The following is an 18,647-nucleotide window of genomic DNA, read 5'->3' as shown; positions in this document are numbered from 1 at the left end:
AGATCCAAAACCAAGTCCAAGGATATCAGGCAACAAGAAGTTTAGAAGGAGAAGATGATGGCCCAAGGAAAAGATCTAGGCAATGTCCTTAGTTTCTTAGATGATCCTGATGATGATGTGCAGTTGATTGAAGCACCCAGGATAGATCAACCCAGGTTCATGACTCCTACCAGAGAGACTCAAGGAATCTCTACTAATCCCATTATTTCTATTAAAATCTTTATAAGGTAAAAATAAAAATTGAGAGTAAATAATTATCATCATCAAATCATTTTATTTTATTTTTAATTCATTTTATTTATTATCCTTTGGATAAAAGTGGATTTTATGTACCAACAATTTGAATCCTCCATAGTGCCATTGTAATATCTTTCAACATAATGATATTTTAAAAAAGTTATAAGACTATTTTAACCTTATTTTTTTATTATATTTCTCGAAGATTTGAAATTAAATATACATTCAATCATTTTTTTGTCTTAGTTGAAAAATGATTATGTTGAGTTTATTGGAGTCATTTCTATGTATGTCAATCTAAATTATGAATTAAAAATTCAATAGTGAATTTTAGTTCATCTTTTTCTCTTTGGAACATCCAATCCATTTACATAATGTAGAATTATTAAAAATATTCATATAAAAAAGTTAAAATTACTTTATATTATTGAATAATATTTGTTAACATTGTTCTCTCACATGAGAGTCAAATATGAGAACATTATCACATTTTCATTTTTACATACATATATATTAGGTTCTACATGCTTATTTTACATTTCACATTTACAAGGATTACATTCATAGATATTTTCTAGATCTTCGAAAATAATAATATTTTTAGCTATTTCCATTTTTACTTATGTTGTAATATTTGGATCAAACTATACATAAATTTATTTTGTATCCTAGTCCAAACATATGAACTTGCAAAAATTATACTAGTCATTTCTATGTGTGTGAATCAAAATATTGAATATTTCAGCTCCTACTTCCACTTCTTACTATCTATTATATGCTGATTTGAAATAACAATGTATGGTAATATTCTTAAGTAGAAAACTTGAATTATTCCTAAATTTGGCTATCTTCCATTTGAACATCTTGGTACTTGAAACTTCTTACTACCACTATAAAATTCAATTATTACTAAGTTTTCCTAATAGCTAAAGAATTTCAAAAGTTGTAACAAAAAAAAAAGAATTAGTATTGTTCTTAAGCTGATAGACATCACACTTTAAGGTTTCTCTTGGACTAATATTATGACTAGTGTGTGATGCCAACTATATACATAACATCTTTAGCAATACAAAATTGAAAGAATAGATGCATTAGAGTGTCTAGGATTTTAAAATTGGAAAAAATATTGGTTTTCTCAATGTAAACATGAGTAGGAAGCTTGAGAAGTAGTAATGTCTATAGAAAACATTTTTTATAAGATTATTTGGTCTAGAGCCCATGGGTTGGTAAAAATATTATGGTTTTTACCTAGTCCTTTGTTATTTAAAGGCTTACAGTGAGGATCTTTTCCAACATGAAATTTCTTTAAAGTCATATGCAAAATGCCAATAAATCATAAATTGGAACAACGATAAATCAAAAACTAGCTCTAGGAATGAACCAAGAGTTAATGAAGTTTGAATAAGGGGGAAATATTTGGCTTGGTTGATTTCATTTTAAAAATTTCTTATGAGAATATGCATTTAGTTTCAAGACATAGAAAAGATGAGTTGGTTTATGGTTTATATTCTATTGAGCTTTGAAGGCTACAACCTTAAGGATACCCACTTTCTAGTTGGGATTATGGTGAGAGGTCAACTAAAGGCATAAGTCAATATGGGTAACTAACAAAAAACATGATGATGAATGGAGCCATGAGGCTTCCATATCAAAATAAAGTTAAGGGTAATTGGCTATTAGGCTCAGATTCTTCAGTGAAGGATCTGAAAGGGACCACATTGTTGATGTGCTTGTGCAACTCTTCAAGTTTTTCAAGCTCATAAGGCCAACCCACATTAGTGTTATCAACATATCATTTTTGCAATCCTAGCTTGAAGGGATAATAATAGAAGACCAACTTCTCAAATTGTTATAATTGTTATTCTAACAATAATTACTAGTCTCTCATCTAAATTATCAAATCCTTATTTTAACATATTTTTAATCTATTAAATCACATTTAATATTTATTTGGTCATGTATTTCTCATGTAATACATGTCTAATAATTGTTTGAGATTGCTTCTTATATTAGTTTGGAGTTTAGGGCTGCACATGAATTAACTAAATCAAAAATAAAATGTGTTCAACTCTTCTAAACAAATTGCTTGCCTCATTATTAAATTTTTTGACTCTTCTAAACAAATTGGTTGCCTCATTATTAAAGTTTTTTAACACAAATTTAAGATTTTAAACTTGGTCAATAGACCCTTGGTCTACTAATGATGTTGAATGTTTCTTAAAGAGCTCACCACGGACTGAGTGCATGTGACATTGAAAAAAATGAGGTTGGGATCTTGGCTCTTAGCTATAAGGTTCGTGCTCCATAAAAGAATAAGTCAATCGGCTTTTGGTCTATTGGTAAAGTTAGAAGATTCTCAAAGAACCCACCAAGAATCAAGTCTTGCTAAATGTGTGGGACTCTGACATTAAAATGGATGAAACTAACCTTCATCAAATAAAAAATATTTTCACTCTAAATACCTGCTTCCATGAGCTGGCCCAAACTAGCAAGGTCAGCCATCAACAGGAGAGGGCGAGACATTTTTAACGAGCTATTTGTAGTGGTAGGAGACAACAAATCTGATGCTCTGACGACCGGGGAGCTTATCGACGCAGGGGAACGAAGGGTCACTGTAGTCGACAAGCCTGTGCTTATATCACGCTGAGTTTGTTGACTGTACATAGTTATCCCCAAATCCAATCTAACATATGGTACTGGACTTTTTCAATATCTTTATCAACTCTCTCATTTTAGGTCTTAATGTGGGATTGAGATTAGAGCACAGGAGCCCAACAACCATCAGCCACTCCATCTCCTCCTTATTGAAATTTCCACCCAGTTTCCCATCTGCCGCATTCTGGATCTTTCCCTTTCCATACAAATACCAAACCCACTCTACCGGTCTGCAATTGTATTCTTCAAGGCTGTAGTCAGCTGGCCGCCTTCCGCAGGCGATTTCGAGGGCAACTGAACCGAAGCTGTACACGTCGGCCTCTGGACTGGTCTTCCCCGTTAAGTAGGACTCTGGAGCTACATACCCTGGTGGAACGGCTTAAACATCACATTAAGCTTAATTCCTATATTAAAAGTATTAAATAGTCAAAGTTGACTTTTTTTTCCCAAACTTAATTCTTCCCACATTCCCGCAACAAGTCGCATGAGAAGCAGCCTGGTCACGCTCCATCAGTCTTGCCAAATCAAAATCTCTCAACTTGGATACGTGGAAAGCAGACATCCTATTGTTCATCCACAATCTTTCTCAAGTTAGGCGATACCGTGAAGTTTCTAATAGAAGCCGTGGCCTTCGAGACAATGCTATTGACATCGATCCCCATATGACTGTCCTCAGGATCCCATGTATCCTTGAATACGTCAAATTCCACATCTACCATTTGATGGAATAGTGACCCATTCGTTGTTGCGTTAAACACGCCAAGATATCCACCATAAGCGTTACCGGGTTGATCTATCTCGAAAGGCGACAAGAAGAAGGCAAGGTCTTGTGAAGGACTATGTTCATCTGCATCGATCTTCATGCGCATAAAGAATCGGAAATGGGTAGAAAAGTTTGCGAGGGCGCCAGAGGAGATGTCCCATAGCAGAAGTGAGTTATAATAAGAAACCCAGCCGTAACTATTGTTTGAGTCATGCGGTGTGAGCTATATGATGGATCCGTGAGAAGCCGTTTCATATAATGCATCATTTTCAAGTTTTAAATCTACGAAAGGAGGAAATTTAAAGCCAGGGCTTCCTGCACGCGAGAGAAAAGTGAAAGAAGCAACACAGCATAAAAAGAGGAGAGCGGGTAAAGGCTGGCAGACCTTGGCCATCCCAGTATCAACTTTGCAGACTCTTCGTTGTTATAATGTCTTTCGCAGGGCCTTCAAAGGCAAGCAGGTTTAGTCAAGGTATTCGTGGACATAGGAATAGCCCAAACTTCTTGAAAATGTTTTCAATATCCTGCAATATTGTAATTATCAGTGATTCCTTTCGGACATACGAACAAACACGTGAAGACTATAAATTTCTTTTTCCTCAGAAGAGTTTCCTGTCGCGGACTACGAACTTTTTTCTTGGAGGAGTTTTCTGTCGCGCTGCAAATTAACAGTTTTCGTTACACGGCTAAGATAATGCGCACATAATGCTGATAGCTTATACTCGATTAGATAAATTTTATAAAATATAAAATGTTAAAATGTCGTGAATTTAGATACTAGCTATGGTGCAACATATTTGCACCATTTTTACAAGGAGCCCTTTGTTCACATGACACAATAAATTAAATCAATTTTGTAAATTTAAAATAATTCTTCTTAACATCAAATTAAATGCATATCTTATACGTGGGGGCACTTCACTTTTATTTTAAATCAAACTCCTTTTATATATTTTAGAGTTTCTTCACCGAAATTAAAAGCTAATCTTTTTTATTTCAATATTTAGAATAATGACATATTTTAATTTTTTTTATGTCACTTTTAAATACTTCAATTAAAAATACTATTTTATTTATTTTTAATAAATATAAAATTATAGATAAAATAAGTTTTATTTAATTTTTAAAAATATATTCAACAAGTTTTTAGATCTTATTTCAATTTTTTATTCATTAATATTATAAAATTCTTTTTTTTTTGGAAGTTTAAGTTTACAATGAGTAAAACTTTGAAATATAATTGTTTATCATATTTATAAAACTATGAGAAATATTCTATGACTTGTTGTGTTTGTTGGCAATATATTATTGCAACCACTTCGATCTTTTATTTTTATAAGGTATATATACGAGATTTTTATTTTCTAAAATGAATAAAAATATTTTACTTCTAATTGTTTGGCTCATATATTTGAAATCTTATTAAGAAGCACTACCTTATTCTAAGGTTGCATTTCAGACACACACAAAACACATTTAATATTATTTTTTATTACAAAGTGTATTTTATTCATTATGTCTAACATTAAAGATTATGATGGATATTTATATAAATATTTTTTATTTGTGATAAATAATTTAATAAATCCATATTAAACTACAAAAGCATTGAATATTTTTTAATTGTCTTTCTAGCTTGTCTTATATAAGTCAATCAAAATGATTTGGAAAAAATATTTAAAACTTTATATATATATATATATATATATAAAATATTAAAATATTGATTATATTTTAAAATACTTATCTAAAACTATAGATTTTAATTAATTCTATTAATATTATTAGATTCAATTTAGAAAAGGTTAAGTGTTTGACATTGTAAAAATAATTCTAAACTCGTGATTCTAATCTTATATACATATTAAAGTTAGTTTTTTATGAACTGAAATCTTGGGATTTTCAAATTTGTTGTCTTGTAGAAATGTAATTTTTTTTTTACATATACATTCACAAAAAAATGAATATCTAGATTTGAATATTCATTTCAAAAAATATATTTATGAGAAAAAAAATTAGAAATATTTTATTTTAAAATTGTTTGGATTAGACAATTCTTAGGTACCCACCTTTCTTTCACCAATACTTCATTGCAAATGAGCATGTAGCTAGAACCCTAGAGTATTATTAGGTGCAAAACTTATTTCTTTCATTCATAATTGTCCATGCTTCTCCCACATTGAAAATATAGCTCAATGCATACTTGGAACTCTTAAAAAATCTTGTAAATATCATGAAATTTTCTCTCCTTTTCCATAGACTTCAAATGAGCCCTATACTTATTTATTGTGATTTGGGTATTGGTAGCTACATCATCCATTTTAATTTCCTTTCATATCTTCGAATTTTTTTTGTGTGAAGAAAATATAATTTTGATAATTTGTTCTACATCAAATAAGTGTTTATAAATTAGGCTTACTATATAAATTATATAAATACTAATATATTTAATTATTTTAAATTCAAGTCAATTATTGGCTCTTGGAATCTTATAGTTTGAACAAAAAAAACATTGAAATGATTTTTAATGATAAACATTTGTATATTAAAAATATATTATTTTAAATTATTCATATGAAATAAAATGCTAATATTTTTAATATATATTATTAATTTTTTAATCTACAATATTCTATTTAATTATGGAAAATACAAGCCACTATGTGACACTCTATCCTACAAACATCATTTGTTAAATTTTTCATTTTCACTAAAAGATATCTATACATTGTAATTTCAAATAATATGATTATATGATGAACTATGAATAAAAAATAATTAAGAAATATAAATATTATTATAGATATAGCTTTAAATTTAATTTTTTTTTTTCCAATTTTAAATATTTTGTATTACTTTATTTAATTTTTATTCAATAATAATTTAACTCACAACTTTTTAATGTACCTTTTCAATATTAATTATGTATTTCTATTTCATTTAATTAAATAATTATTAAAAATAACTATTTACTTGTCAATCTAAATATTTAAATAAAAATATTAATCTATCCTCTTATAGTGAACTAAACTTTAAAAAATATTTAAAAGTTTCGTTAAAAAATATAAACTATCGAAAGTGTTAATTAGTTATTGCATGACAATAAAATTTTAATTAGGCAACACTATAAACATATTTCATTTTATCGTGCTAGCAAAGGACATCACTGTCAGAGCCCAGGGCATGCACTAGGTAGGGGCTAGGTGCAAATATGTTGCACCATAGCCACTTCCTAGAATTGGTACGTGATCTTTGTCTAGTGTTGTACGAATTAGAGGAGGTGTAGTGATCATAAAATTTATTTATTAGTTCCTTCGAAAGGCAAAATAGTATTTTGTATCTATTAGATGCAATTAAAATTACTTAGCCAAGTAATAAGATTTGAGAATTTTTTCAACTCTTTAATTTGTTATAAAGTTTAAACTTTTTATATATTTATTAAAACAAAAAAAAAAACTATTTATTTGAAATGCTATTAGCTCTTTTGAAAAATTATAAGGGGGGAAAATATTTTTTTAGATCGAAAGATTATAATTTTCAAAATAACTGGAAACAATCGAGGGCATTTTGGCACATTGATTGTGCAATTAATATTATAGATTGTAGCTCTTTTTATTTGCTTAGCATGGAAATTTCTAGATGCTTTGGGATTCTACATTTTCCTAAATGTATTTTTCATCCACCTCTAGCTCTCTTCACACTTGTTGCATTTGCCATTATCTCAAATTTGTATACTTAATTTTTTTGAAAATTTTTAATCGATTTCAGAGGAAATAGGGCCAATTTTGATTTGCAAGAACAAAAAATAGAAAGCTCAAAGAACAAAAACATGGAAGAAGACTTCACATTGGGTAAAAACTGTGTAAGTCTTTGATTTCATTTTCTCATGGAGGCATGGAAACCCTAGATGTAAAATCTGAAATTCCAACAATTTAATGATAATGCCCATGTATAAGTCAAAATTCCAATAGTTTTTCGATGACCCACATGTAAAAGTTTGATTTTTTTATAGGAATTTTATGATAACCTAAATATAAAATGTTAATTTTATTTATTTATTTTTTTTTTTGTGGGAGGGTAAAATGAGGTAGAATACTATACAACAGTGATGCAATTCTACCAATACAACTCGACAACATAGATTTTGAAAATCTACTGGCAAAGTCTTTCTTTGTGGTGGTCACTAATGCTCAAATAGAGGTGATTTGTAATAAAAAAATGTAATGTATTACTATTATGTAGAAATTTGAGTTTGTAATTACAATTTGTGCATTGCAATGGAGTGTTGTTTTAAAAAGAGCACATTATGTGCTACTAATGAAAGTGATCTCTTATTGGCTTATTGTTCTTTTCAGAAAATTGACATGAGTTGGATGTAGATTACAAAGCATGATAATAATCATAGGTTAAAGCTTTAATACATTGGTGTTATTTGCATCCTAAACCCTGATATTGTCTGACTATCTTCTTCTTTAATGTGATTAGACCGAGGTAACAACTATGGGAGGATTTTGGTTTTTGTTTGTCTCATTTTCCTAGAGCAATAGACTTTCAAATATTGTATTTCCTCTTTCCCAGTCTGACCATTTTTACATGAGCATCATTCACAACACAATTTATGTAGAATCTTGAGGTGAGTAACATGGTCTATTCCAATAAATTATGAATTTAAATTATATTGCATAGCTTATACACTTAAAATATTTCTATTCATCATGTTTTATTTTGTGTGAAAACAAGTTTTTGGAATATGGAGGACTAAGTTAAAGCAGATAAAATTAAAGTAGAATTTCTAAAATAGCATTGTAAACCATTGTCGCAAGAGGCATTAATATTTGTTGCTCTAGAAAAACAATCCATCATAGTAAACAAGAAGAACGAAAACTTTAAGTATTCTATAATGAGACTTGGCTAAATATTTCAATTATTATTACTAGAATTGCCACTATTCATCATATTTGCAATGCCAGAGGCATTATCATTCACAAAATTGAAAAAAATATTTTTTTAATTACTAAAGTAAGAACATAATTTGTTATGACCATATTTTTTTCTCTCATTGACCAAATTTGCAATGAAAAGTTACAATTCACAACATATATAAATTTTATTTATGAATTTGTTTTCTCTCACTTATCTTATTTGAATCTCTCATAATCACAATGCAGTTCTCACCCAAAATCACTAGAATCATCAAGTCAGGATAAGTTGCACTTATTTGTTTTAATTCTTCTCAAACTGGTTTATTTTCCACACAAGCATATGGACCATATATATTAAATAGGATGTAAGTAATTCCTATTTTGAAAAGTCTAGTCAAGCCATCGTATTTTATTAAAAAGTTAATCCTTGACACTTTTTACCTATACTAGTGCTATTCTTTGAATTGTGGCTATGCCTCACAAGACTGCATTAGCCTACAACCAATATGATTTCTTAAAAGGGGACAGTGTAGGGATAGCCAACTATCCCATGCCATCAACAGTTTATTTAAATTTTAAAACCCTTGCTATGGAGTTTTATAGAAAACTCAGTGTCAATTTATTTTGCGAGTTGCTGATGAGTTTGACTTGCAATCACTTTTTGAGATCGCTAACCATATTGAATGTATATTACTTTTCTATTCCTTTTATATTTGTTTTTAGTGTTTCAGAATTTAAAATAGTGGATTTTCATATTAATTACAACTTGTTTGTTAAAATCTTTGCCACTACTAACAAGAAATGTATTTCTAATAATGTTTCTTGCATATTTCAAAAAGATATAATATTATGTAATGTATTAGGAATGCTAGAGAAACTCAATGTTTTCAGATTTTGAAATCTTAAACAGTGATTTTGATGCATTATTAGGAGATGCATCTTTTCAGATATTGACTCCTTAAAGACTGGAGATGTCAATTAGAAGCGGTCTCATAAGTTTAATCATCATGATTTTAACATTTGTGACTTTGTATTTTGAAATTTGCAGCGTATATCCTTTGGACATTTTATTGTATGCAATATTACTATTTTTTAGTTTTGTTTTATATCATAATGATAATATACAATGATCATGAGGATAGAATTATAATCAATAAATAGATCAAAGTTTAGGGATACAAAAACAAGAAACTTATGGTTACTGTTTAATGGATTGTGTACAGGTAAAATACAAAGAATAATTAGAGCTATTGAGTAGCGTATGTATTTGAACATATCGAGACCTTGTAAGACACACTCATGGAAGAGTTCGATGTTATGTACCTCAAAGACCATGGTAATCATTTCTTAATATGGACGATGTACTATCTACTTAGTTTTTGTTGGCCAAACTTTGTCCTCAGTTTTTGCAGGATCAACTGACAAGGATTTCTTTTTCATAAGCATTTTTGTTGATGTGGAAATTGCAATGGCTTGGGTGTGCACATTGAAATCCCTTTCTCCCTTCAGATGACTATAGTGACATATCTTTGAGGGATTTAGTATTACATTATCACTGGAAACTTTGATGATAAAGCCACATGATTATGTTGTTCTTGCACTAATTTGTTTGATTAGAATATTGCAAACTATGATCATTCTCGTACCATAAATCAAAATTAATAATAAATGATTAGGATGATTTTTATTATGTACCGTGTCTTTCCCTCGTGTGTATAGTTTTTCTATGATATGAATCTTTATATTCTTATTCAGATGACATGATATGAAGGATTTGTAAACTTGAAATGCATTTTAAAGAAGAGATTATTGAAGTTGCGTTATTATATTGCAGGTAGGATTAAAGTTGATGGATATTGATGAATGTTTACTTGTGGATTATTTTTACATACTTTTTAAATTTTTTTGTGGATCTATACGGCCATTGGGCTATGAATTTGACTATGATGATTATCACAAGTATATTTCAATACTTATGTTTGTTGGATTGGATGAGACAATTTGAGATACATGTAATCATTCTTATGAAATGTATCAAATTAAGAAAAATATGATTTTTTGTTGTACTTTTTCCTATATTTAAAATAGTTTTTAAAAATTATTTTCATGGAACAATGTCATATGATAATCTTATATCTGACCTAAAGCTAAAGAATTTTTTAGCACTGAACATGCACCAGTGAAATTTTTGAGGCCTTTATAGTTCTAGATGTGAAATTAATTGAAAGCTAAAAGTAGTTTAAACTAAAATTTTGGATTGCCCCATTTTTGAAATTTTATTGACATCAAATTTGGATATTAATAAAAAAATCAAAATATTTTAATCATCATTATGTTTAAATAGTCATTTAAAATAACAATCTAATAGAAATCTTGTCTTTTGACCTCTCTAGCCAATCTCTATAAATCATTTTTTATATCAATCTTCTCATTACATATACCCTCTCATTTTTTTTTTTCATTTTCACTTATATATCTTCCTTCCCTCCCTCACCTAAGCAAGTGGTAGGAACTTTGACCCATTGTATCACTTGTTTAATTTGTTATTTGTACAGTATTTTAAAAAATAAATAAAACCCCATGTTATTCTTGTTGAAATGACTAATTTTTTGTGATATTCTTAATAAAAAAATTTATAATATTCTTTTTTAACAATTGGTTTCTATTGTTAAATATATAAAATTTCTAATTTGGAGATTTTACTTTTCTTTTTCTTCTCATAAATAGAATATGGGATAAACTTTTTAGTTAAATAGGCTTCAAATAATGTTGACAACTGGAAGCTCATGCATTGAAATCTTCACTCTTGTACAAATCAAAATTATCTTTCTGATTGTCTCAATGTGAGATGAAATTAATTTTTTTCAAATTGACTCTAGTGAAAAAAATTGATTAATGAGTATATTATGATCTTTTTTATTTTGTAGGGTTAGTGGAAATTTAATGAAAGACTCCATCTTCTAAATAGATGTAAACTCCTTTCTCTCAAGATTTATTTCTCAAAAAAATATAAATAAGTGCTTTAGAGAAACAATCCAAGAAACTAAATGATTGAATACAATATAAAAAAACTAATAAAGAACATCACTAATTGGTGCAAATGATTGGTTAAGATTTTTTTAAAATATGATAATGAAAATAATAAATTTGTTTCTATTAAATATAAGGAAAATGAGGCATAGTGGATACATCATTACATCTTCATGCCAGTCTAAACATTACTATGCCATTATAAGATGATAATTTCATACATGGCATTAAGCGTATCCTTTACAATAAACATGATAAAGCATGAAGTAATATATAACTTTAAACCTAGTCATCCATGCAATGAGTCCATCTACTTGCTTTAGCATTTTGGCATATTGTATGATCTTGTTATACAAATGCATCATTCAAAATTCCCATGAAAGAGAAACAAGTGTTGAGTAAGCACTTCTAACAATAATGAGAGTGTCTGTAGCAATAGGAGTCACCATTTATGCTTGTTGAGGAATCTCTATAGTAGGAGTAACACAATATCATATACTTTCTTTTTCCTTCTTAATATAATCAACGAACTGGTTGAGGGTGCAATCAAAATTTTCTTCAATCTATGCTTTAGTTAAGAACTAATAAGGGACAACTTCACTTTTAGATAAGGAGGCACATGCTTTGATTACATTAAGAAATTTTTTCTCTTTTACCTCCATCACCATGGTACCCAAAATAGAAATGTTATAAATATGAGCTTTCATAGAGGTTCTATAAGATTTCTAAACTCTAATGTTAAATTTATCTCAGTTTCAATTTTTTGAAATATGCCATCTAGTATTAGGGGAGAAAGAATGGACTAGAAATAATTGGAAGTTTTCAAATTTCCATAGAAAGAGCATTATCAAACAAGAGAAAAAAAATAGATTTGGAGCATTGGCAATAGGAATAGATGTTGGGTTTTTAAGAATAGGTAACTTTCTCTAAAGAAGGCACCATATAAAACATAAAACCTTATATTTAGTAGAGATGTGCTAAATTTCCATCACATGTTTACTCAAGATTTAAGGTTAAAGATTGAGGTTCCCTTTAATACTCAAATGTGAAAACATAGCATCAATCTGAACTAGTAGGCCATAAATAAGTTTGCCTTTGGTAGAGTGTAATGGGTGCAATCTAGTCATCTCATAAGAGGGGTTCTATCAGTGGCCTCACTATAGGAATTAGGAAGTTCAAGAGATATAAAGGCTTCCTTATTAATAGTATAAGTTATCCATTAGGTTGGTTGAAAGTCAAATCTTAACACCAACTCCTCCTAAATTGTCAATTCCCCCTTGATAATGATACCACTAAACTTTATAATACCCAAGTTATTTTGCTTCCTAGCATAATACCCTTATAGCATAGTAAGAGGTATGTCTCCATTGTTGAGATTTTATTGTATATACTTCTCACCAATTTCATTTCATCAATCTCCTCCCAAATTCACCAAATTAATTAGAATACCAAGGAACCAAAAAAAAAAAACTTAAAATTTCCTTAAATAATGTCATTTGGATGGATTCCTTGCTAGGATTTTTCATTAACTAGAACAAATCTACATACATTGTTTCTAACTAGAACTTCCTAATACTTTCTTCCTTAGGAAGCCTTTAAGGGCCACTTAACAGCTAATGTTATATCTTCCCACCTCAAGTCTTTAAGAGTAAGGACCCAATCCTCCTAACTCCTATGCAACAATTTCATCTAACAACATGTATTTTCTTGTTGTCTTTCCCATCTAACCACAAGAAATATCTGATGAATTTTTGTACATAATTAATTTGAGACCGATTAAAGAGCTAAAATAAGGAATAATAAATCAGGTGGAAGCAAGAAGTTGGGTCTCAAAACCATGAAAGTCTGTGGATTAAAATCTTACTCCTTTAGAAACGAGTGCCCATTTATAAAAAAATATAGGTGCCCATTTTAGGCTTCATTGCTCGATGCAAATTTCAAAAAATAGGTACCCTTTTTTAAAAAATGGGCACCCATTAAAAAAACAAAAACTCTCATTTTTTATTTTTTAATGATGAGGGCCTATTTTTTAAAAAATGAAAAATTTAAATTTTTTAAAATTGGTAACTATTTTTTATTTTTTTTGGATGGGTTCTCATTTTAAAACAAAGTTTAAGTTTTTTTACAACATTTAAAATGCATTTTTAAATGTTGATTATACTTTTTAACAACAACCACCTATTTTTTGAATTGCAAATAATGGGAATCTGTTTTGTAAACATGAGGTATTTTTTCTCCTTCCTCATTTTTTGGTTTGGGTTAGGCTTGGTGGAACCAAGCCTATGCCTTGACCCCTCAACATTTGGCTCAGACATTAAACTAACAAATTTGGGTCATTTTGTAATTTTTAGAGGGTCTTTCCTATCTAATGTGTTGAAAAAATAAAAATCCATTAGAGTTATCAGTCTCTTGATTCTATAAATGTAAATTTTATAGTGTTATGATTTATTTTTCTTTTTTTGTATTTTTTCTAAAATCAAAGGTAGTATCTAAACGTAAAATAGTGAGGTTCACGAAAAATTTAATAACTTTTTTAGTTTATGTTTTTCTTAAATTAATTTATATCATAAATCTACATACAATTCTTTTGAAGTTAAAAAAAAAATATTTGAAGAAAATATCATTTTGATCAAACTATGGTGTTTGTACATGAATTTTTTTATAAATTAGCTTAATAAACAATTGAGAATTAATAAAAAATAAATTATACAAGAAAAATATAGAAAAATATTCTCATAAAATTTTGGTGTGTTAGGTAACTTCTTGTAAAAAGCATTTCCAAAAATTCATAAGTTTGCATCAAATTATGATGTCTATACACAAGCATGGTATGGTCTTGAAACAACCTTTTCGAAAAGTGATTATTAAAGATGCATACCAAAAACATTTCCTAGCACATGGGTTTACAAATAAATTACATATTAAAAAATTAGACTCCAAGAACCACAATTTTGACATCAATTGGAAAGAAATTCTAAAAATAAGAAAAACACTTCCACCTTTTTCCCAAAAGCGAGACTCAATTTCTTACTCTTACCCTCATATAAGTGCATAGGATCTTCTAGAAAGCTTACAATCTATAATCTAGGAAGAGAAACTTGTTGTTCTATTTGTCTAAATCCTCTTCAATCTTGTTCTACATCCATTTATTCTTTACTTTTAGGTTAGGGTTTATGGAGAAAGGGATCTGTAGGTATCTTACTCGATGATTTGTTCCCCTAAGTAAAAGAACACTTATAACACCAAGATGGAGATACTTCTTCCCATCCCAAGAGGATTATTTAGACATCGTGAATTTACTACAAGAGACAAAGGAAAAGATATCTAACTTGGTCATAATGTTATCAATATTCATATGAGATAGCTTAACTAGAATAGAAGTGTCATGAGAAAATCAAATAGCGAATAACTCTTGGTGGTTGGGAAGAAAAAAACCCCTAAATCTTTAGGATATGGTATCATCTATAAAAATATTGAACAAATAGTCATGCACAATATTGAATAGGGAAGGGGCTAAGTGCTATCCTTTTCTAATAGATCTAGAGGGAGAAAAAGACATATATTACACCATTTCTTTCTACCTAGGAAAAAGCACCATTAATTATAGTGAGAACCAGTTGGTTGAAATTCCTAGTAAATTGATTGGAACACTATTTAAGAAGATACAAATGATATTAGCACAAGAAGAAATGGGAAAATAATAATAATAATATGTTGGTATTTTCTATGCTTTAGTTTTTGGAACTTTTAGAGGACTTTAGAGCATTTCTAGGCTTCAATGACTCTAGAGAGCTGTATATTTTTTCTTAAACCTTTTTTCACTAAATGTATAACTTTCTAGAAATTCCAATAGTTCATGATTTCAAGCTACAAGTAAAAAGTTGTGACTTCTACAAGTAAACATAATTTTTTATATATATTTTTGTAGTTTTTTAGAGTTTATTTTATAATTAAATAAATTGTGGAATTCGAATTTTCATTTTCATTTCCAAGGGATACTGGTGACCCTTTGGATCCATTAAACTTTGAATAAACTCTACTTTCAAATTCAATGGATCATTTTTTGGCTTGCAAAGATCTATTATTGTATGCCTACTATTTTCAACAAATCACAACACCACAAGTTCTACACTAAGTACTCTAGTCTGAATTCTTAATATGGATAAATGGTATTAGATATTTTTTCCTCCTATATGTCTCATTGTATGTGGTTATCTTACAAAAGTCTTGGATTGGGTATGAGAGATCCTTTAGATTATCTTCCTTTGAGACACACAAAATCACAGATGCAAAAATAATAGGAAGACAAGATTGAAGAATCCTTCAAAACACTAGTGAAAGATGCATTGAATAAACAACATGAAGAAATTTTGAAGAAATTTTTATAGATGTTTGAAAACATGGCTCATATGATAATCAAAGGAATTTAACATTTGGCAGGAAAACCCCATTTAAAGTGTTAGTAAATATTGATATCCCAACTTTTTAAAGGAAATTTGATGTAGATGCTACTAATGATTAGTTGTCAAAATTAGAGAGGTACTTTTGTTCTAATAATTTCTCTAATATTTAAAAAATCACCCTTTCCCTCCTCAAAGCTAAGAATGATGTAAATTTTGTGCATGAAGCTTATGCAAAAACTATAGACTCCTAAGTAGTCCAAGATGAAAATTGATTTTTTGTGTTATTAGATAGTAGACACATATGTGGAGATTTTTTAGAGTACATAAAATAAGAATATTACCCTAAAGATACCTATGAATAGAAATAAACAATGGAAATTACTTTAATAGAAGAGTAGTCAATCACTTCACAAGTGTAATAACATATTTCATTCTCACACTATAAAGCTTTGTATCAAAGACTTAAAAAATTAAGTCTTGAAGTATAGGAGTGGTCTTCATAGATACATTTAGACCAACATAGAACTATAGAATATAATGACATTATTGAGTGCTTTTAAATATGCACCAAAGATTAAGAAGAAGTTCAAACAAAAAGGGAGGAGGAAAAATCCAATGAATAACAAGTGGAAAGTTCAAGGTAATAAACCTTTAGGGAAACAAATATCCAAGGAGATATCTTTGAATTTTCCAACAAAGAAGATGTGGGGTGTGAAGAAAATAGGGCAATAATTAGGTATATGGTGTGAAGTCCATAAAAGTCCCTCTTATACACTAAATATTTCAAAACTATAAAGAATTTAATGATGGAAATGCATCAAGAAGTTATTGAACCTAAGGTGATAGATTTTGGGAAACAAAATGAAGATGAACAAATTATTGAGGCTAACCCATATGCAATAGTGGTCACTAAAAAGGTATTTTCTCAAGATGATGAAGAGACATTATTCCATTCACAAATGTGGATAGGAAGATAATATTTTTATTCTTTAATTTTTTATTAAGGGTTAAAACTTTTTTTCAAAGGGACCCAAAATGCCAAATGTCTTTACAAAATAGGAAATAAAATTATCAAAATCAATTGTGATAGAACTTGAAAACCAACACCCTAAGTCAAATAGCATCCCACAAGTGACCATCAAACTAATTATGACTAGAAGCGAAACCAAACAACATAACTATATTAAATATACAAGAAGGCAAAAACCCAAAAGATAAAAGATAACCTAGCATTAAGCTAGCTCCATTGCAAGCTCCTCCTTTTCCTTCATCTTCTCCACCCTCTTTGACATCATCTTTGATATTTCCTTTAGTCCTAGCCTTAATCTTCCTTGTAGAAGATATGATTCTATTCTTCAGGACCCCAAGTATGTAATTTTTTATGCCAAATATGTAATTTTGAGGCTCAATTGCACACACTACACACTTGGAAAGTAAATCCACACACTTGGTCACCTAGTGCATATCCCTAGCCTAGACTGCATATTTGTACTTCTTTGGTATCCTATTTTTAGGACATGACCCCTGAACTACATAGTTCTGAGTGCCAACTATTTAGTTCTAGGTGCCAAAGGAACACATTGCATAGTTGGCATAAAAAAACTATGCACTTGGTCACTTTAACCCAAGCTTTGTTTAAATAATTCCTTGCAAACACCTCAAAAGTCATTTTCACTAAAATATCAATAAATTTTGCATACTAGCTCCATTTTTTATGATTCAAAAGGTGTTGGAAATATGATACCAAAATATTTCTTGCTCTGCATGCCATTTTATCAAGTTCATTACCAAAACTCAAGTGCACAAATTCAAAGAATACCCTTATGAATAGTTGGTTGATTGAAAGGTCATTTTTTATCATAATTTGTATTTGATGATCTCATTTATTTAGCATGACATAGCATGTTTTTTAGGTGTTGCTAATGATCTTTTAGCTTGTGTAAATCATGGGATGAATGAAATCTTCTTGGCCTATATGATTTGTCTAGATCTGAATGGGTTATTTAGACATATCCTCTCCCTTTGTCTATTTGTATCTTGGTTGTAAAAGAAATATGTGTAATTGTTTTAGAGAAGTGTATCTTGGACCGAGGTATCCAATATATGGTACCCCAAGGGACAACTTCAAAGAATTAATACGACAAATATTGGTCACCACTCTAATTGTTATATAAATTTTGGTTGTGTAATTCCTAATTATTGGTGTGAATGCATGATAGCTCTCCTCTAGTACCCTTACAGTTGTGTAAAATCCTAGTTCTTGGAGTTGGGAGACCTCATACAAGAGTTTATCACCTAGCTACTTAACAAAGTTTTTTCATACTAAAACCCATGTTTTAGTGGCCAAAAACCTCTTATCCACAAGTTTAGGGTGTCACCCATGCTTGCAAAGACATCCCACAAAATCATAGTCCCTAGTAGAGATAATGGTCCCTTTGGAACTAATGACCCTTAGGAAGTAGATCTTGGTATTCCAAAGAAAGTGCACTATAAGGGGGAGTCTATGATACAAATATTCTAGGTTATATTCTCTCAATAAGTGCGGATAGAATTTGGTTTAAGTGGAAATTCTATGGATATAGTCCTTTCAACCTAGGTTGTGGTGTGTATTTTCACTTTTAGCAATAACCATTCTAT

At 29.5% G+C, this 18,647-nt stretch overlaps 1 pseudogene; it reads right to left on the bottom strand.

Annotated features, from left to right (window-relative positions):
* Positions 1-2,691: 2,691 nt before the first annotated feature.
* The window catches only part of LOC149558959 (L-type lectin-domain containing receptor kinase IX.1-like), a 172,526-nt pseudogene continuing 156,570 nt past the window's right edge, over positions 2,692-18,647 (bottom strand).

Source organism: Cupressus sempervirens, chromosome 5 (assembly GCF_028749045.1).
Source record: "Cupressus sempervirens isolate cs-2001-9-10 chromosome 5, ASM2874904v1, whole genome shotgun sequence".
Classification (NCBI taxonomy): Eukaryota; Viridiplantae; Streptophyta; class Pinopsida; order Cupressales; family Cupressaceae; genus Cupressus; species Cupressus sempervirens.
Note: the sequence above shows the minus strand (reverse complement) of the source record. Positions and strands in the feature narration are given on the sequence as shown.